The sequence below is a fragment of the Macaca fascicularis genome, chromosome 3 (genome assembly GCF_037993035.2).
Source record: "Macaca fascicularis isolate 582-1 chromosome 3, T2T-MFA8v1.1".
In the NCBI taxonomy this organism is placed as follows: Eukaryota; Metazoa; Chordata; class Mammalia; order Primates; family Cercopithecidae; genus Macaca; species Macaca fascicularis.
Genome location: NC_088377.1, coordinates 132267398 through 132289779, shown reverse-complemented (window position 1 = coordinate 132289779; position 22382 = coordinate 132267398). Strand labels below are relative to the sequence as shown.

Below are 22382 nucleotides of genomic sequence, written 5' to 3'. Positions count from 1 at the left end.
CTGGTTTACTTCCACAACTTTAGTACTCAGCTAGTACTAGAAAAGTCCCTGATGAATACATTTGTTCTTTACTAAAAGTTTCAAGTGACAGAAATTTAAAAAAAAAAAATACTGCAGAAACTACACTGCTCTGCGTATAACTTCTTTTGAATAGTTAATAATTTCCTACAGTCTGGCCAGGCACAGTGGCTCAGGCTTGTAATCTCAGCACTTTGGGAGGCCAAGGCGGGTGTATAATCTGAAGTCAGAAGTTCGAGACCAGCCTGGCCAACATGGCGAAACTTCATCTCTACTAAAAATACAAAAATTAGCCATGCATGGTGGTATGTGCCTGGAGTCCCAGCTACTCAGGAGGTTGAGGCAGGAGAATTGCTTGAACCCAGGAGGTGGAGGTTGCAGTGAACTGAGATCATGCCACTGCACTCCAGACTGGACAGCAGAGTAAAACTCTGTCTCAGAACAAAAACAACAAATTTCCCACTAGTCTAAGTAGATGGAAAAAAAATAGTTTTTTTCCAGTTATGAGAAGTTTACCACAACGTGGCTGTTCTAGGTCCAAAGTACGAATGCTTTCTATTTAAAATCATGTTTCGGAAGATAAAGTTTTAAAAAAATGTTAAAGGCAATGACAAAAGAAAAGATTTTAGTATTATTACCAAGTGACTTCAATATAAAATTTTATCCATTAATGCAGCATCACGAACTTCCTGTAATTTCCTTTCTGCTCTCAGATGAAGGGATTATAGGTTATTGCCACCTAAGAAAGCATGGGATCAGAGTCTTAAAATAAATCAATATTCATGTGGTCTAAAATGATTCCTCCTGTAATAAAGTCGTACCGTTTTCAATCAAAAATATAATTCAAATGGGGAATTGGCAAAATTCCAATGCTTGCTGTATGGTTAGTGGTTTTACAACTAATTCCTTGTATCATAGTGCATGATCCTTGGATTCATGTCCCTGATGATCAGTCACTTTGTTAATTCACCTGTCCATCAGGACTCATTTGTGATACCTTATTCTTCCTTCAGATGGTTTAAATTTTAATAGAGAATACAATTCTCATCTTCTAAAAGTGCATTAGATATCGTCATCTACCTGGGTCTTATTTATTAAAAGACCTTCCAAGAATATAGCTAGGAAATTTTCTTCCTCTTTCTGCTTTTTAAAAACTGTTTGTTTTCATATATCAAAACCTGCTCATTATAACAAGTGAAATGATAGAGATGAACAGAGAAAAAGCTAATAATTCCCACCTAAGTCCCTCTTAATGATTACCTTTCTGTCGTAACAACATTTTATATACATATATTATTTCATGTCATTTTCCAAGTTCATAAATACATACACAAATGGATATAACTCATTATCATTTTGTTGAAGTTTTATCAAGGTGGAGGCACAAAATAAACCTCATTTTATGACTTTTTTTTTTAACAGAAAATGTATTATGGATATCACTCCTGGACAATAGATACAGGTCCTACTCACTCTTAATGACCAGACAATATTCCATAATATAGATGTATCAATGTTTTCAGCTATTCATTTATCTATAAACCTTCATATTATTTTTGTATTTTATCTCTTCTACAAGAAATACTGCATTAAAGATGTTTACCTGTGTGTAGGTGTGTGTGCATGTATACAGTTACTTCAGTGAAAAAAAAAATTCTAGAAGAGTTACTACTACATTTTTAAATAGATATTACCAAATTGTTTTTCAAATAATTGTATCAGTATATTCCCACAAGTAAACTTTTAGGAACTATTTACTTTCAATGACCAAAATAATTTGGTACTATTACCGACTGATTTAAATGTAGAATTTCAACCATTAATACAGAATTATTAAAAGGATATGAGGATGAATTTCTCCACATACTATCAAGTGCTGGATTTTATTGTTCCTGTTCGTTTTTGTTGGATTCAGAAGCCTGAAGTTTGCTATTTTACTATTCATGCTTCTGAGTCCAGCAAATATCAATTTTAATATATGCCAATCTGATAAGAATAAAAATGTGGTCTTCATGCCCACTAGTGAGATTGAACATTTTTTCATATACTAAGATTCTAGTTTGAATTTTATTTTGTTAATTATGTTTCAATTCATTACTCATTTTCCCTTTAATCTTTTAATTTTTGAGTTTTATTTCATCTCATAAATTTATGAGTTTCCTTTATCAAATATATTAACAATTTTCAGTAAACATTCATGGTTACAAATACAGACTGGTGCCAGACTACCTGCCTTCAAATCCTGTCTTCCACATCTCTTACCAGTGTGTCTTTTGGGAGGTGTCCTGTCTTCCCTGTTTTCAGTTTCTTCATTTATAAAATGGAAAGAATGCCAAGACCTCCCTCACTGGGCTGTTTTGAGGAAGAAGTGTTAGCTATTAATATATATGCATTAGCTCTTTCCCCCTGTGATTTTGTTTGTCTTTGGACTTTGGGATATCTTTCATTTTACCAACTTAAAGGTTTTTTTATGTTGTTAAATATGTCTATTTTGCTTTATGGATTATGCATTTTCTTTCAGTTAAAGATCTCTCTCCTAACTCTTTTATTTTTCAGGTATTAACTTTTTTATTTTATTTTTATTCTATTTTATTTTATTTTTGAGATAAGGTCTTGCTCTGTCACCAAGGCTGGAATGCAGTGGAGTGATTATGACTCACTGCAGCCTCTAGCTCCTGGGATCAAGCGATCCTGCCACATCAGCCTCCTGAGTGGCTGGGGCTACAGCTGTGTGCCACCATGCCCAGCAAATTTTTTTTAATTGTTTACATTCAGTTTTATAATTTTTCTCTATCGTTCCTATGTTTCTAAATAGCTAGTAAATTACAGGATAACTAAAACTATGCTCAGTGATTGCTGGTGCTAAATTGCATATATGAAATAACTGTAAAACAAGAAGTAATTAAAATAATAAATAATTTTCATTATTATAGATTTTGAAGCTAAGTTAAAATTGCTACATTGAACATTACAATTTAAAAATACACATCAAAGAAGCATTTATTATTTTACTTATTTTGGGGTCATTTTCACCAAACTAGCAACCTCATGGGTACAAAAACATTGAATGGTGTATAGTTTCTGATTTTGTGTCCTTGGTTAACGACAGGAAGCACAGAACTCAAACCTCATACACAAGCAACCCATCTTACTATGGCTTTCCTATCCAGGCATTGCCTCGACAAAACATACTCACATTTAGCCCAGTTCATTCTTTTCCATGCATGTGGAATAATGATACTCAGATTTTCTAAGAAAACTGATATTTCCCACACTCACTTCTTCGCACTGCAGTTTAAGAGTATATGAAAGCTAATTACCCTTTGGTCATCCAAGTTTGAAAGAGTTATTTGGGCTTTCACATTTTTCTGTTACCTTGTTAGTGTAAGACTTGTCTATGTTCCTCCAGCTTAATTAAGATCAACTGTGCTTATCAAAGTCATTGATTTCTTCTTTAACATTAAATCATATTCCAAAAGAATTACAAACTTCTCTTGATACATACAGTTTAATTGAGTATAATTATAACAGTTTTATGGTACATTGTTTTTATAAAATTAAATAGAATGTTTCTTACAGAATTTTGTGAAAGACGTTCTGGTTGTGATTTCTGTAATCAAGCTGTCAGAAGGCTAGTCTGTCAAATGAATGAATAAGTGACATTATTTTAGTCAAAACTACACTTTCATTGCTTTTACCTCCTTGTTGTATTTATAGCACCTAGTTATAATTTCTAATTTGACAGACACTTGAGTCTTGTTGCTGTATTCAGTGGTGTTTCTTGTCACTTTCTTTTTACCTCAGGTGCTTTCATTTCTGCATTTGACTCTAGTATCCAGAAAATCATACATAATGGCAATTTACACTGAATAATAAAGTAGATTTGTGTGAATTTTTTCCTGAGCTATTCATTTTGAACTTCAAGTCAATATTGAGAATAATATTAACATTAAAAGTAAACTAATTTGCAGCTGAACTTTGCAGTAGGGATCAAGGAAGAGTTTTGCATAAATATTACTATATTATTTTTCACTATCATAACTTTTTGATTATTTTTGGCTATAGTCATAGTTTTTACTGTTTCAGGTTATCACTTTTCATCTCCTTCCTCTTCTCTTTTCTTCCTCTTCTCTTTTCTTGCTTCCTTCGTTTTTTCCTTCAATCGCTTTTCTTCCTTTCATTTCTCGCTCTCTCTCTCTCTCTCTCTCTCTCTCTCTCTCTCTCGTTGAATATAATTGATTGTACACTCTTATGCACTCAGAGAAAATCTTAAAGCTTCTTATCTGAACTGATCTTTTTGTACTGAAGAGAGTAATATGAAAATTGAAGGCAGAAATTTAAGCTCTGATATAATTGGATGTTGAATGTTGGTCCTGTCTTGTCATAGATGGGGAGAATATAGGTAATAGGTTCTGTCTATGTTGAAGTGTTGTCACTCAGTATTCAATTTCAGTACTCCTAAATAGCCTTAACGTCTTTTTAACCTGCACGATTACATTTTCACAACTATAGCTATGCTGCCACTTAAAATGTGTTTATTTGTCTTAAAATTGTTCACCAAATTTCATGCAGAATTCTAAGCCTGATCTCCTTGGAGATATAACTCATTTGGTAGGTAGAGGCTTTCATAAGTAGTTAGCCCAGTTCTCTCCTGCTGTGTTCTTCTCTTCCCTGGCATTTGCCCTGTCTTTTAGGAAATTAATTGCTGCCTTATATATGCCTATTATACAAGAATAAAATAACTTATTCTTATATGTTCATTTATGTTTATTATATATAATATAAATATATATTATTGTTAATATATATTTATATATTATTTGAAACCTTATATATTCTTACTATGTAAGAATAAAACACTTTCTGGAGAGGAAAAAAAACAGACATCAGAACAGTGCCTGGGATAGCCTATTAGATAAATATTCCATTATTTCATGCATGAATGATGGCACAATAAATTTTCTTTTAAAGATTAGCATTTCAGAGAGATGCTTAGACCATACCACTTCTAAGGAAATAATTGTGGCTGAGAAAGGAAGTAAAGATGAATAAGAAGTAGTAAAGGATGGTCATGCACTGAGTAAGCTTTTTTTCATGTTTGTTATCTGGCATAAAGCATTGGGAAAAAGGAACTCTTTTTTTTTTTTCAGATGTCCCAATCTTTCAATGGACATATTTACAGCTAGAGCAGTCTTATTCATTTATTCTTTTATTTTGGGAGAGGAAGAAGAGGAGGTAGTAAGGTGATTTCCAAAATGTGGATCTCTAAGTCCCTGTAAATACAGACCAACCCTGCTGGACCTGATGCTTTTTCCCCTTCCTCCCTCTCATCCTCATTTTCTTCCTTTTCTTCTCCCTTTCTTTAAAACTATGTTTTGAATGTCTACTTGAAGACCTGTTCAAGGCATTGATATTTATCAGTAAATACAATGGCCAAGAACTTTGCTACCATGTAGTGATTATCTTCTACCACAGGAAGAAAGACAACTAAAATAAAGCAAACATTCAAATGCCAAAATTTAAGATAGGAATAATTACTATTATAAACAGGGTAATGAATTAAAGAGAGATGGAGTTTCATTGATGTTAAGCGTTGACGTAGATTGACTGGCCGTGGAAGACCTACTTGAAAAGGTAAATTTTGAGGGATGACTCGACCAAGAAAGTTCGGTTATGGGGAAATCTGTAGCCGAGGGAAGAATCCTTCTGAGGAAAGGCTGAGTACAGAGGAGGATCATATGACTGGAACTTGGAAAGTGAAGACAAGAATGGTAGAAAGTGAAAGTCCAGGTCTTCTAAACCTTGAAGACCTCTGTAAGTTCAATGAGAAGCCAAAGGGCTGTTATAATAGCATAACACTCAGATCTGATTTGTAGTTTGGATGCTATGTGGAGAAGGGGTTAGATACAGGTTAAAAGAATGAGCACTGGGGTTGGGGTGATTAGGTCCATCAGTAATATTTGTGGGCCTACTGCAAGAGGAAAAATGGAGGGAAATAAATGGGATGGAAGGTTAACAACATGTCACAACAAGGTTGGATCTTACCAGTTTTGTCTAATTCTTGCTATCAACTTCACCTCTAAGCAGATAGAAGTAGGAGAAAGACTGCCCACCCCCTTCCTTTGTCCAGTGAAAAGTCTCACACATGTGAGTGAACATTGTAGCCATTTAGGCAGGAAATTCCATGGTGCTTTGCATTTGGAAAGTGGCCAGGGAAACCTTCCCCTTAGAGCTCTGGAGGTTTGCTGCAAAAAATAATCAGAAAAAGGTGAGGGGTAGAGCTGCACAGGAACAAATGTATAATTATGCAGATTCATTCCCTCAAGTAATTTATTGGTGCTGCTCTTAGAAGAATAGATGAAAACTCTGTCTGGGTGTGGTGATAACTCCAAGTCTCTTCTCAGGTGGTTGATTTTTTCTGGTTATTTTATAAGATCACTAGGGTGAGGATTTAAGACAATTGCATTTCTTTTGGAAAGAAGCTTTCTTGGTCAGATAAGGAAATTCCACAGAGACTCTCTCCCTGTAATGGGAAGGGACACAAGGCAAAGTTAGAGGAGCATTGATTCTGGGGCATCTTCAAAAGCCTCTCAGCATATCAGAGTGCCAGTCTTTGGGATATTGCTTTTTGAGTTCCAACAAAAGGGATGGATAAATGGAATTGTGAACTTTCAAGGATGTAAACACTCAGTCTCAAAGATTCCTTGTCCTGTAGCATAGGATAAATGTAGAGGTGGGCAAAACTGGCCCAATAAAGCTGGAAGCCCAGGGGCACATGCCCTGGTTGCTCAGCTCTGAGGGAAGTGTCATTACTGATGACATTAAACATGGAGAAAAGTAGAGAGGTGCTATGTATGTTTAGAAGTAAAATGAATCAAGTTGAAAACTGGGTTTAAGGAAAATAGTATGTATCTTCTTAGAGCTTATGATGTAACAAGGAAAGGAGATGTAAGGTCAGGGGGAAACCTGTTAAAATTGAATACAGCAAAGAAAATCCCTCCTGCCTCCAGTCCTGGATGTCTTTTTCTTTCAGTATTTTTGATATGACACAGAAATAGGACTAAACTTCGTAGGAAAAGCATAATACCAACCAAATTTCAAATAGTCAACATAATACTTTTCCAGAAAATAAATGGGATTGAAGGTTAATAACCTGTCACAACAAGGTTGGATCTTACCAGTTTTGCTTAATTCCTGAAATCACCACACCTCTAAGCAGATAGGAATGGGGGAAACGCTGTAATGGGAATAGGTTCATTGCCTGATGCACACAGCAAGTCAATGCACTAAGACTCTGGGTTGCAACAGAGGAAGAGGTTTAGTCATAGTGTCACTGAATGAAGAGATGGGAAGAAACCTCAAATCTATCTTCCATGGGAATTTGGGATTAGGGTTTTAAAGGTTTTGGAGTGGGCCAAAGCGTGAAGATCATTGACTGGTCAAAGAGTGCAGGGAGAAGTCATGGGACAGGGAGAGGAAGAAGCTGTATTTTTATGCTGGTCCCATTTCCCTGAGGGTGTCCTCAAACTTGTTGCTGGAATTTGGAGTCTGAAAAACATCTTAAGTGATAGATTCTTAAACAAAAGCCTTACGATTGTAAAGTCAGAGATCCTTTCTATAGGAACAATGGGGATGAAAATCAATTCTTAAACAGTCTTATGACCGAAGTGTCAGAAATCCTGTGTGTAGGAACAGTGGGGATGCAAATGGTCAGTAACCAATGCTAACATGACTTTCAGCAGCAAGAAAATGGGTCAAAGTGCAGCCAGATTAATGCTTAATTATAACTATATTTCTGTCCAGAAAGTGGCATGCAATTCTTATCAACCCTAGGGAGGGGGCAGTTTCAAGACTAAAGAGACAGGGAGGCCAAAAACAGTTTGCTCAGACCATCCAATGACTGGAGCTTGGAGTGAGGGCTACAGTTCCTTGATGGACTAAGAAAGAAAGGAAAAACCCTCTTCATTTATTTTTAAAAATTAATTAATTAATTAATTAAAACTATAACATCCCAAGTGCACTGCTGGGCACAGAGAAGTGTAAGTGGAATTTACATTGTTTCTGACTTTATCGATGTCCAGTGTAATAATAGGGTATTCAGAGGGGGTGTGAGGGATGAAGAGAGGTGAGGCTGAGTAGAGGCAGAAAGGAGTCCAGTGGCAAAGGGCCAATGAAGGAAGCAGGCCACTGTGGAGTGGGGTTAGAGTAGAAGCAAGTGATGTGATGTGATTTCTTATTCTGTGCTATTAAATTTTTGGTCTAAACCTCCTTGATTTCCTCCCCACATCAAGAAGTTGATTACCTGCCTTTGAGGAGCTTGGTCAAGGGATCCTAATTTCAAACATTATGAATTGCAGGCGTGGACAGAGAAGTACATTATTACAAAAACTAATCTAGAAAATGACACAGATTAATTGTGCAAGTAAAGAGAACAACTGAGGCATTTATCAATATTCTATCCCAGAAAAAGAGAAATGTTCCAGAGTCACTTGGGGGAGGTCAATTCTCAGGCCAGTGGTTTAATAATACAAAACAACTTTAACATAGCAGCCTGTTTCATCAACTTTGATTACACTCCTCTGGATGCTTACTTGCCCTTATTGACTGTTAGTAAGATGTTTTCCCTATATTTATTAGAAAAGCAACATTTATATTAAAGATCTGCAAATAAAATAATGTGTTGAAATATGGGGATATTTTGAAACTGCTTAGGTATGGTGAAAGTTAATGATTTCAGTTACATCCTTATAATTACTCTCATCAGGTTTCTACCTTTATGGCTTCTTAATTGTTTAAAGATCATAAAACAGAAAATTTAGCACAAGCTTGAGAAAGATATTATATGGTATAACATAATTTTATATTGATATTATCACTATAAAAAGATTAACAATGGATTTTATTTTCCACACCTTTGATTATTATTTAAACTATAATGCACTATGTACTCTGTAGCATAACATTCCTACTAAATAAACATTCTGTTTTTATTTAGAAACAAGCATTTCTTAAGGTTTTAACTTTTACCAGGCTTACCCTAATGATGCAAAATAAGGAATGGGGGTTCTGGTAGTACATGAAGGGAAAAAGACAGGATGACACTTCCCACGGGGAGAAGTCAAATTTACCCCTCAGAAATGTGGTAGTGAAGGATTTTGTTTGTTTGTTTGTTTTTAGATAGGGTTTCACTCTTGTCCATCTGGAGTGCAGTGGTACAATTTCAGCTCATTGCAACCTTGACCTCCCAGGCTCAGGTGATCCTCCCACCTCAGCCTCCAGAGTAGCTAGGACTGCAGGCCTGGGCCACCACATCCAGCCAATCTTTGTATTTTTTGTGGAGACAGGCTTTCGCCATATTGCCCAGACTGGTCTCTAAATCCTGAGCTCAAGTGATCTTTCAAGTTTGGCCTCCCAAAGTGCTAGGATTACAGGTGTGAGCCATCATGCCCAGCTGGAATGGTTCCTTTCAGGCTAAATAATTCTCTTTTGGTCAAATTAATTTGCCTCATTCTAGTGTATTGATACTGTAGTCATGAAACCTGATGCCTATCATAATCCCAAAAAACAAAATCCTAAATATAAATATTGAAATTCTGAAACCCGAATTCTGGGGTTTATTCTGGGATTATTGCATTTTCAGTTGTATGCAGGATAGTTGCTTCATGTTAGTTTCATCACATTAGGTGAAATCATTACTTTGTGCATTAGTCTGTCCTTTCATTGCAATAAAGAAATACCTGAAGCTGGGTGATATATGAAGAAAAGAGATGTAATTGGCTCACATTCTGCAGGCTGTAAAGGAAGCGTGGCATGGGCTTCCACTTCTGGTGAAGGCCTCAGGAAGCTTACAATCATGGTGGAAGGCAAAAGGATAGTAGGCGTGTCACGTGGCAAGAGTGGAAGCCAGAAAGAGAAAAGGAGGAGATCTTAGACTCTTAAACACCCAGATCTTAGACTTTTAAACAACCAGAGCAAGAACTCTTTCATCACCAAGGAGACTGCAATAAGCCATTCATGAGGGATTCACCATGATCTAATACCTCCCACTAGGCCCCATCTCACCAAGGATCACATTTCAACATGAGATTCAGAAGGGGCACACATCCAGGCCATATCACTTTGTTATTGTTTTTATTTGGAAATAAAATATAGTTTAAAGACATATATATGGGTACCAAGTTGACAAGTGCTAAACTTGTGGGACTTAATTTTGGATGTCAACTTGAGAGGATTAAGGAATACTTTAAAACCTGGTAAAACATTATTTTGGGTATATCTGTGAGGGTGTTTCCAGAGGAGATTAGTGTGTGAGGTTGAGCGGACTAGATGGGAAATGCTCCCAGTGTTGGAGAGCACCATCTAATTGGCTGGGGCCTGGAGAAAATGAAAACAGAAGGTGAATTGGTCTCTCTTTGAGACTTTCTTCTGCTGCCTTGGAAATTAGAGCTCTGGACTGACTCATCAGCCTTTGGACTCCAGGACTTACAACAGTGGTAACCTGGGTCCTCAGGCTTTCAGCGCCCTCTGACTGGGAGTTACACCATTGGCTTCCCTGGTTCTGAGGCCTTGGGACTTGGACTAATACTATTGGCATCCCAGGGTCTCCAGCTTGCAGATAGCCTGTTATGGGACTTCTGAGCCACCATAATTGCAAATGTCAATTCTGCTACTAAGTCCACTATCGTATATCTATATACATGTCATATTGGTTCTGTCTCTCTGAAGAGCCCTAATTCTGATTTGGTATTGGGAAATCTGAATATCATTTCTTCTTACTGTATTCCTTACAATGTAATGGAAGAGATCTGTGAAATTGTTCTCTTGCAAAAAGGCTGTGATAAGTGAAGGAGTCTACTTAATGGTGAAAGATAAAAGCTTAAAAGTGAATTATTATTGGTGCTGTGAAAGCAGAAAATCACTTAATTGCAATGGCAGAGCAATAACCAGACTTTCAAGTGGACAGCATATACTTACAAAATCTGTAGATCACAACCACTCTCCCAATCTATATGCAGTCGTTTAAAGATAACAGGAGAGGACAAAATGCAGGTGAAAAATACAAGAAATCTCCCTTGCCAGATTATTTAATCATACATTAATTCTACTCCTCCACACATAGTGCCAATTTGATGTGCTATGTAGTTCATCTTTGCATCATTTCCAGTACTGAGATATATATTATGCAAAGATTTTTAGAGTTTTATCTTATACATTTTTGCAAAATTGACTCCACAAAAGTGCATTAATACAATATTGACTTCGTGTGTAAGCATTGTGCATGTACGTAAAAAACACTGAAACTTAATAGAGGAAAAGGTCCTTTTTGTACCTCAGCATTTGTGAAAGACAACATTTCTCGATATCCTGGCTTTATTGGCAACTACATATGGAGTGGTGACACAATGCAGTTTTTGGTCAATGTCGTCAAAATTTTGGTTGTCTGTCCTGGTATTTCAGATGACCACAGTTATAAAGCTGGGTGCACACAATTACCAACCATAGTAATATGTATTTATACATTTCACTATTTTACTTTTTTCTTTATCACTATGGTTTGTCTGCTCATAACTATTATACCCTTATAACTGTTGTTAGTATACCTGAGTGGTTATGCTTGCAAAATATATGTGTTATTATTGCCTATTTTATGGTTAATGTAGCCTATAAAGTGTTCTGTTGTGTTTGCATATGATTCTCAAATATCTCCCTTTAAAAATGTAAATATGTGTCTTTCAAATAATTTAAATTTTTTTTCCAGAATTGTATTTATGAAATTTTGATCTTTTGGGATTTTAGCATTTAGAATTATGGTGTTTGGAATTATATCTTTTGTGACTCTGGCCCAAACCCCATGAAAATGTGTGTGTGTGTGTGTGTGTGTGTGTGTGTGTGTGTGTGTGTGTGTGTGTGTTGTGTATTCGTATCAGGGAAGGAACACATTAGAAAGTGTGAATTTAAGCTTATGTTCAAAATTTCATCTACCACCTATGCTACCACCTATAACTCTGAAATGTATATATTCAAAACAGTCCATGCCCTCTCCTGGGACCCACATATATTTCCTAGAGGCAGCACTATTGTGGGTAAGAGCAGGGATTTTGAAGTAACAGTTCTAACCATGTCATAACCCAGCTGTGTAACTTTGTGTGAGTTACTCACCTCTTTGTGCTTCACTCAGTTTCATTTCATAAGGTTGTATAAAAATTAAGAGAATTTATATAAAATGCTCACATCAGGGCCTGGTAATAGCACCATATAAATGATCACATTTATCATTATTACTATCATATCTTACTGTCTATTGCACATCTCCATCATCAGGATGTCTCACAAACAACTAAACTCAGTATGTGCTCAAATTAACTTTATCTTCTTACTCTCTACCTCTCTCCCAATCTCCTCCTCTTCTGTATATTATATGTGTACTCTTGCCCAAGTCAGTTATCTTGGTTTCCTTGAAACATTCATCACTCCCAATTCCTAGGGGGTCCAGTTATTCTTCATATACTCATCAAAAGCACTGCCCTTGTCTTCCCAGCTGCTAGTGCTTGAGGCAGACTCAATACCATATCCAGGAGGCATCACCATGATATCTTCCTGATGACCACTACTTCCAGAAAGAAGGCCCTTCTCATCTGTCCTTTACTCTGTCAATAGGATGTTTTTCTTAAATAGTAAACAGAAATATACAATCCTGCCACTCACATACTTAGAAATCATTCCATGTATCTCCATTCTTTACAGAACATATGAACTTCTAGACGTGGAGTACAAGGCACTCATAGTCACCCCTGTAATTACTTCTTCCACAGCCTCTTGGTTTGGCTCCCATCTCCAGTTGGACCTTGTTACCTCCCCTCAAACCCCATTTTTACCACTCCCAAAAGTCTTGCCCTAAGCAGTATTGGCCTGACTTCTACCCAGCCTCCACCTCAAAAAGAGTTAGCACTCCTCTCTGCGTTTTCTTGGCAATCAGTCTCTCCAGAATGGCTTTTGTCATATTATTTTGTTATTTTTGTTTATATATTGATATTTTTTCTTATTTTGACTGTTAGCTCTTTGAAGGCAAGACTATACCATATTATTTTTGTTTCTTGGTACTTAAAATAGAACCTGTTACACAGTAGGTGTTCAGTTAATATCTTTTCAATTAGTGAAGGGAGTAGTCTGAGGTAAGTCAGGGAATTGACTGCTGATGACTAACACATCATCTCCTGCCCATTATTTCCTATTAAGTGGACACAATCAACTCAAGTTTTTATTTTCCAGGTTCATCAAGGTGAGTATAATAACTCAAAGAGACTTGTAATTCCTAAATACTTAGTTATATTTTTATGCTTTTTTCCTACCTTCTGGTATTGTAAGGATTCACTTATGAAATAATAAATTTACATTATCAGAAGAAACTTGCTATGAATAGAAGCTTAATAGTGGATTAAAGTCAGAGTTGTTCTGAAATTTTACTTTTCCCTTACTAGCTTTTGACCTTAGGATAGGTACTTTAACCTTCTAAGATACATCTGAAAATTTGACATAATAATAATACTTTACTTCATGATTGTTGTAAGAAGTAGGATAATCTATTTATAGTACTTAGTACAATGTCAGACATGAAAGTAAGTACAGTGTAAGTATTAGCAATCGTTATTAATTGTTCAACTACAGCAGAACTGTACCTCCCAGCTAGAAAGAAATGACACAAAATTGCTGGTCAAACTAAGCTACTTTTTTTTTCTTTATGATCACGAGAGTGGTTAAATTTGGGGCATTTTGAGGACCTACTGCTTGTCGAATGCTGTGCCAGACTTGGAAACATATAGCTATTTGTTTATGAGAATAAATTCTTTAGTCAATTGGCTCATAGTCTATGGTTTCAAAAATGTTCATCTTTAGAATACATATTGGAAGCAAAAGAAAATAGGAACCTAGCTCAAATGTAAATCAAACTGAGGCGTCAGTAGAACAAATCACCAATCAACAGATACCTGTTAGGTATCATGCTATGCAGAACTCATAGGAAGAAGTTTCATGCCATTCAGTTAATTATTAGAGAGAAAAACTGGTAGTAATCAAGATGGGAAACTGGGGGAAGCAAATATAGAACCCCCTGTGTTTTATGATCTATAGGAAATGAGAATGTAGAATAGCTTCATGTGAAGAAAGAGGAAAGCCATCACAATGTTGAAAATATTTTCTTTGCTTTCAAATTATTTAACTAAAATTGTCTGCATCAGTAGAGGAAGACCCCAGTATTTCATTCAATCACCCATTCATTTGTTCATTCATTCATTAAACGTGTAACTAAGTACCCAGGCAAGTAGAATACACTGAATCACAATTGGTTGAATGAATGAGTGAATAGCTAGGACTGTCCTTGGTGTTGGTTACAGCCAGTAGAGAAATCAGACAAAGTGCCCTCACAAAAAATATATTTTCAAATTAGTAGTATTGTGTGTTACTCTCAATAAACTACCAACTAAGATGTATTGGGTAGTTTAGAGGTGGTTGTGTCAGTGCAGCAGGTTGGGTTCTCAAGGAAGCAGACTCTGAGACAAAGTTTAGTGTTCAGAATATTTATTAGAGAAGGAGCTGAAGCAGTATTGGGCAGAGGGAGAGGTCAAGCTGCACTGCAGCATTGGCAGACCCTCTGTGGAGCTCTGGACCTTTAATGGTTACCCAGAGTTGTGCTACCTTGGGTCCAAATGACTGGGCTTTTGTAAGAGTGCCTCAGCCAGCCACTGGATATTGTCTGCTCCAGAAGAATATAACTTTGAGTGAGGCTGTTCTCTCTCCTGGAAACAATCCCTTAAGGGCAGACAGCTGACTATCCACTCACAGCCCTCCCTGAAACTGGGGCAACAAGTTCTTCCTTGACAAGCAAGCTGCCTGGTATAACCCATGTCTACCATAGTCACTTAAGGTTTCAGGAGCAATAACCTAAGAACAACTCAAATTGACTTATATAATAATTAGCTAAAATAACTGAAAAGTTGAGAACTAAGTAAACCTTAAATGTGGTTTTCATTAGAGCTCACATCTTGCTGTTTATTTCTTGGTTGATGGATTGATTGTTCCTTTATAAAAGTCCGGTCATACAATCATGGAAAAAAAATCCTGATCCTTTCCCCCTTTTTAAGATTTCTAATCCCTAAGGTTCTTTTCTGGTGGGGCATGTCATGTGCACATTAAGACGTTTTACAGAATTCCTGTTCTCCACCCAACAGATGCCTATAGTAAACTGGAGGCTTCTTTGTAATTATCTCTCATCCTCCCTGAATGTTGGTGGTAAATATTCTTAACTTCAGTGAAAGGTGGTCACATCATAAATAACAGAAGCAGAATTCAATTGTCTGGTGGACACCCATGCTGATTACCTGTTCTCTGCATCACACTAGCTTCACTTAAGAGTCATCCAGAAAGGCAAGAATCAGGCTGGGCACAGATTTTCATGATTGTCTCCAGAACAGAATTATGGAGAAGGCTAGAAGAAAAATTGCCTGGGGTGCCAGGCCACAAAAGCCACTAAAATATCACTGGAAAAAGTGTGGAGGAAAAAAAAATGACTAGAATTTCTCTCAGGGAAGGTACTGTTTGTGGTCAGAAGAAATACTACCATGAGCCGCCTGTCAAGAGAAAGAACCCTCTGATAGGAGCTTGCCAGAGCAGCTGCCCTCTAGGTCATGTGAGCAAGTAAAGTGCAGAGCATGTGTTTCGATGAATGAGGCCTGCACTGTGAGCTAGAAGTAAATCATTCAGTGGTATTGCCACTGGCTGCCTTTCTTCTCAGCCCTGAAGGCAGCCTGCTGGTGCCAGCATTGAGCTTTCTTCTTACACATAGTGGAACAAATGTACTTATTGGAGTCCCATGTTACCAGCTGGGCCAAAGTAATCCTCACCCTTCCTCTCAGCCCATAGGATTTCTGCAGGGATGCATCATATGTGTTTGTTTTTCTTTTTGTATTCTGGTGATGCAATAAAGCTTAGGCTTCAGGAACCCTCACCAATATGGGACCCCTTTAAAACACTGAAAGGGGCCAAGTAATTTATACACATGTTTATTAATTAGTCTTTTCTTACTGCTGTAACAAATTCCTACAAACACAGTGGGTTAAAACACCAATTTATTCCCTTATAGATCTGGAGGTCAGAAGTCTAAAACCAAAGTGTTAGAAGCCTGTGTTTCTTCTAAAGGCTTCTGGTGGGATTGGGGAGGGGTTTTTGCTTCCTTCCTTTCTCCAGCTTCTAGAGGCTGGCTGCCTGCATTCCCTGGGTTGTGCTCCTCCTTCACATCATCTCAACCTTTTACTTCTATCCTCAGATCCTCTTTTGTCCCTCTGATCTCCTGCCTCCTTTTATAAAGACTCTTACCCCTTCATTATGTCCATCTCCTGATAACCCAGGATAATCTTCCCATTTCAAAATGCTTAATTTAATCACATCTGCAGTCTTCTGTTGTAGATAGTGACTGGTAAATTTTGAGGATTAGAAAGTAGACATCTTGGGGAGCCATTATTCTGCCCACCACAACACAATCATATGTTTAAGTACAATTTGTGGAAAACATTGCTTGCACACTCAGTTAAAATGGCCATCTCTAATAACTTCTGATATCACACATTACCTAAGGTTTGGTAGCGTTGGATAGTTTCCAGCATTCAGGGTTCTAAGGGGAATTTGGTTTGAGAACACATTTGGTTTGGTTTCATGGGACATACTGATCACAGTAATAGCGTGTATTTTTAAGGTATTGCTGGCTAGCTGCTGTGGGAATGACTTCCCAGGAGTAGTCCTACTGCCTGTTATGTAACTCATTCAACATTGTTCCCTGAAGGTCCTGGACCAAGTATCAAACTGCAATAAAATCATGTTCTATGGTGCCTGGAACTCTTAAGTATATAGGCAGTGGAGGGGAATCAGTGCTCAAAATACCTGGGAGCCTGAAAACAAGTCTGTAGAAAATGATGAGAATGATTAGCAGGTTAAAAATGTAAGTGAAGAATTTGTTTTTCATTGATGGCTGGCGAAAATTATCCTTAATTAAAAACCAGTTTTAATCAAACATGCTAGAAGACAGACTGGACTTTCTTTAAAAAAATTATCTTTAGATAAAATGATATTACCAAATATTTGTCATCTGGGGTAACAATTAATGAGTATGCAGCCAAAAATTGTAGAGAAAAAATTGTTTTTAAGCTATGTCAGGCAGTTCATAATAAGAACATTACATTCTTTTGCTTCTTTGTTTTGTTTTGTTTTGTTTTGATTTTTTGAGATGGAGTTTCGCTCTTGTTGCCCAGGCTGGAGTGCAATGGCATGATCTCAGCTCACTGCAACCTCCGCCTCCTGGGTTCAAACAGTTCTCCTGCCTCAGCCTCCTGAGTGTTCTTATTCTAGTTTATGATGTTTGTGGTGTATATATATCTCTCATATATATATATATCTCTCTCTCTTATGTGTGTGTGTATATATATATATCTTATGGTTATTTTATCATCCTAAATATTTAATACCTAGATATCTAACTATTTTTTGTATACCAAACTGTATAAGCTTCACATCTTACAAAATTGGGATCCAACACTGGTTATACTTGTATCAGTCAGGGTTCAATCAGAGAAGCTGATAAGCTACCAATCAATCTATCTATCTTCCAAACTACCTACCTATAAATAAACATGTATTATAAGGACTTGGCTTGTGTAATTGTGTGCAGCTGCTGATTAAGCAAGTCTGAAATGAACAGGGCAGGTAGTTACGAAGGGAAGATCCAGGAAAGGGGAAGCAATTATAGACCAAGTCGTCGATTGGAATCTTTATCATCAGCAGGAGCCCAGGCCTTTGTAGGGCTTACTTGGTTGAGTTAGGCCCATCCAGGATAATCTCCTTCATTTAGTGGCAGATACACAGAGACTTTCATTATGTATGTACAAATTTCTTGGCAGCATCTCAATTTGTGTCTGATTGAGTAACTGGCAGAAGGTGTATGCATGCTACCAAATGGTTGATGTCTTCCCTTTCATAAGCCTAGCCTAGTCCAGCTGACACAGCAAACACCCATGGCAACACTCCTAGTGTTATTGGCCAAAGTTGTGTCTTCCTGGAACACTGAGAGTTGGAAGACTTCCGTTCTCTTGGGATTCATACTCATTACCTTATTAGCTGCATGTGTATTTTAGCTGGTAAAATTTTACAAAGGGAAGTAGGTCAATACCAGTAGTTAGCCACAGGGGCTGTGAAGTCAAACAACCTGAAATCAAAGTCAGGCTTCATCATATTCTATCTGTGTGACTTTAGGCACATGTCCAAACTATGGTATCTTTTTTTTGTTTTTTGAGACAGAGTCTCGCTCTGTCACCCAGGTTAGAGTGCAATGGCACAATCTCGGCTCACTGCAAGCTCCGCCTCCTGGGTTCATGCCATTCTCCTGCCCCAGTCTCCTGAGTAGCTGGGACTACAGGTGCCCGCCACCACACCTAAACTATGCTATCTTTTTTTAGAGAGTGTTTATGTTAAAAGATTTTTTAAAAGTTTAAGCAAGATAATCCATGAAAAATGCTTAAACCAGTGTGGATGACAGTGCACTCAAATGTTAGTAGTTAAGAGTTAAATATCAACTATTTTCAACCAGAGAGCATACTAGATGCTTTTATTTATGCGAGTTCATTTGGTCTTTATAATTAGTGTTGAGAAGTTTTTAAGACAGAATTGGATAAATAAGAAAAATACTGTGAGCTTTTTCCTCTTAAAGTTGTAGCAATATATTCCCATTTTGTTACTTTCCAAAATAAGGGTACATATGTCTAGAATATTTTATATATTACTGAAGCCTGATAACATTTTTAGTATATTCTTAAGATGTTTTATTATATGAATGTTTTATGAAATAGAAACAACGTCTCTTAAAACCAAACATCTGCATTAAGTTATTACCTATTTATAAATATTTTTATTCACTGATTTTTCTGTAAGGAGAGTAAATGTGATCACAATGTTTAATGTATTACTAAAAAGAAACACATGATGTTTAAAAAAGCTACCCTGACATTTTTCAAAATGCTCTCTTACGCAAGGCATTGGCTGCATTCTATATTGGGAATAGAGAGCAAACTACTGGAAGAGCAAGAGATAACATTATAAACGGGAGATGCTATAGTACTGGCGTGTAATAGGGCTACCTGGAATGTTTTAAAATTTTTAATTTGCCCTTTATAAATCTACATAGTGAATGAGACTCTGTTAAGCACTATATGAATAGATTAATTCAAAAGTTATCAGTATGTGTCTTTGAGAAAAGAGCCAATGTTTTGTTAGACTAGACTAGGAAATTTGGACTGTGAGGGACCAGACGCTAGAGACACTTAGAAGACTACAGATGGGTCTCCCTAAGCCTGTTTAGAAACAGTCTTCAAGGCTAGAACTGAGATGAGTTTGTGCCCCAGGGGAAGGGGCCAGTGCCTCTGAAATATCAGTACTGTGCTCAGGAATGGTGACTGGGAATCACTGAGCATGGCTTGTGATTGGACAACAAGAAGCATGAGCAGGTACTCTTTTATGAGTTGTGACCCCAGTACTCTGTAGGTAAGAGACAAAAAAGGGTGATTCTCCAGGACTGACTGACTTATTCGTAATGTGACTGTGCTTTATGAAAGGAGAAAACTTGTAAGGCCTGCCTGCCATAATTACTGTGACCAAGATGACAAGAGAAATCTGTTATGCACCTTTACCTAGAGAGCTTCAGTTAAATGGAGTTTGATGGGGCACAAAGTGTTAAAGGGCAAGGCCCTCCCCACAGAAGGAAAACTCGTGTACCATTAAAGTCTAAATGTCTCAAATGAGACTGTGTATGTGAAATTAAAATCATACCATTACAGAACTAAATGAGCTTATTAAGGATAATTAGGGAATTTTTAACCAGAAAAAAGAAATATGCATAGTTTAGTCATCCAAATACAATCACTATTTGATTCATTCCTTTAAATTTTTTAAATGTAGAATCTGTTTATTTCAATTTTGGAATTATATCACATATAAATTTTTGTACTTTTAAAAGTATAACATACAATAAGCATTTTGAATGTTATTCTATGATATTTTATGAACATTATCTTAATGACTGTACAATGTTCCATTTTGTGATTGTGTTATGTTTGGAACTGTATATACTATGGTCTATACTTACACTTTTAGAAATAGTCTGCCATGTATCTTTTCAGTAGAATTTTTCCCCAGTATTTAGCACTGTACTTAAAAGCCTAGATGCTAGAATTGAATAAACTCAATTTTAAGCCACTTAATATTTGAATGACCTTGGAAGATTATTTCTTTTTAAAATGTTTCAGCATTATCATCTGAAAATTAAGATAATAATACCTGCTGGCAGAATTAGAGTGAGGTTAAATGAGATATGCATGAAAGCAAGATGCCTGCTACAAACTACTGCTTGATAAGTGGTACCTTATTATTGAGTTTATTGTCCTAGGGAAAAGCAAAATTATTGTGTCTAAGGGGTGTAAAGGTTTTATTTAATATGTTTCTTGTTACCTACTGCCAAAGTATGTTTTCAAACATCCAGACAATTAACAGCAAACAAATCAGTAGAAAAGATATTTTAGACTCTGTTCTGTGTTATGAAGTAAAGTGGCAAGGCACATTAGAAGGTAACCTTACTTGCAGGAGTAGTTGGCAGATAGAAATTATTTCAAGTACTATGGTCCCAAATATCAAGATTCTTATTTTTTGTTTTTGAGAAAATTGCAAATGCAAAAAGCGCTGGCTTGAGAATAAGCTTAGCAAGTCTGAGAAACAGAAAATTGATCCAGGTGAAGGAGCACGCTCAGAATGAGCTGAGGTGTGACGGTGGGGGTCCAGGCTAGACCTTGAGGTGCCCCCAGGTCATGATAACAGCTTCAGGTCTGGCTCCCAGAATGATGTAATAACACTGGAGGGTTTATGCAAGATGAGGTGAATGTTAGAATCAGGCTGCTGTCTGCTGATACCATCTCAGTTACTTCTTAGCTGTGTGAGCTGAGAGCAAGTTAAGTTCTCTGAGGCATGGTTTCTTCATCTGTAAATTGATGGTAATAATAGAATCTATGTCCTTGGTTTGTTGTGAAGACAAAATGAGATGTACCATGTCACAATTCAAACCACTGTGCCTGGCCTACAGTAAGAATTTAGTAAGATTTAACCTCAGGCTCAGTGTCAACTTTTATAAGGTCAGTAGACCATTGACTTTTTTTCTTGAACTCAAGGAGCTCGCTGCCCCTTAATGGGCATTCAAGTCTTCATTTGTAGAGAAAGAGAAAAACTGTGTACTATCTTATCATGGTATTTCTCCATTCCTAGTTATCAAGATTTCAAAATATAGTCATCCCCCAGTATCCATAGAGTAGTGGGGGATTGGTTACAGGACCCCTGTGAATACCAAAATTCGTAGATGCTCAAGTCTCTCATATAAAATGGTGTAATATTTGCATATAACCTATGCACATCCTCTTGTATAATTTAAATCATCCCTAAATTACTTATCATACTAATACTATGTACATATTTGTTATACTGTGTTGTTTAGGGAGTATTGACAAGAAAAACTATGTTTATGTTCAATATAGACACAGCTGTCCTTTTTCTGAATGTTTTTGATCTGAGGTTGCTTCAACCCATACATGTGGAACCCATTCAATTCAAGGGTTGTCTGTATTGTATTGTGAAGACCAACTCAATCAGGAAATTTCAGTACCTAAATAATGCTTTGACAAAAATATTACTTTGAAAATGTATGTGTCTGGACTTAAATGTGTTTTTATTTATTTTTATTTTTAAAAAATTTCACTCAAGTATGGAAAATGTATTTTTAATTAATTAAGAAAGTCTTTACAGGGTCATTTCACGTGATTGAGAGGTAACGGCACTCACTCAAAGGCATAGTTATAAAAAAATATAATTGAAACTGTGATATGAGAAAGCAGTAATGCCCACAGAACAAACAATCCCAGGAATAATCAGTAAATGGCCAATTCCATCACTAACTTCTAGTCTGTTTTCTGACTAATTCAATCACAATGTTCTCGTTCTCAAATTTAGTTCAATTTTGCTATTATTCCAATTTAAAATGCCAGTTTTAACAAAAGGAAATATGCTTCTCTATGAGCAGAAATATTTGAAATTTTTTTAAGTAGAGATATTTCAAGTATGTAGTAGATATTGTGTGCATACACATGTACACACACACCCGCACCGCCCCCACACACACATTTAATTTGTCCTCCAAAAACGTAACATGGCATCCTACTAAGAAATACTTACTTTTCCTACCCTAATTGTGAGATCCTGACTGTTACTTCTATAAGTTTTCTTACAAATCC

The 22382-nt window shown here is 36.6% G+C and overlaps 1 protein-coding gene across 1 annotated transcript in view; it reads left to right on the top strand.

The window, feature by feature from the left end:
- ZNF804B (zinc finger protein 804B) overlaps positions 1 to 22382 on the top strand; it is a 595345-nt gene that overhangs the window by 320236 nt on the left and 252727 nt on the right. The gene's annotated exons all lie outside the window — the stretch shown is intronic.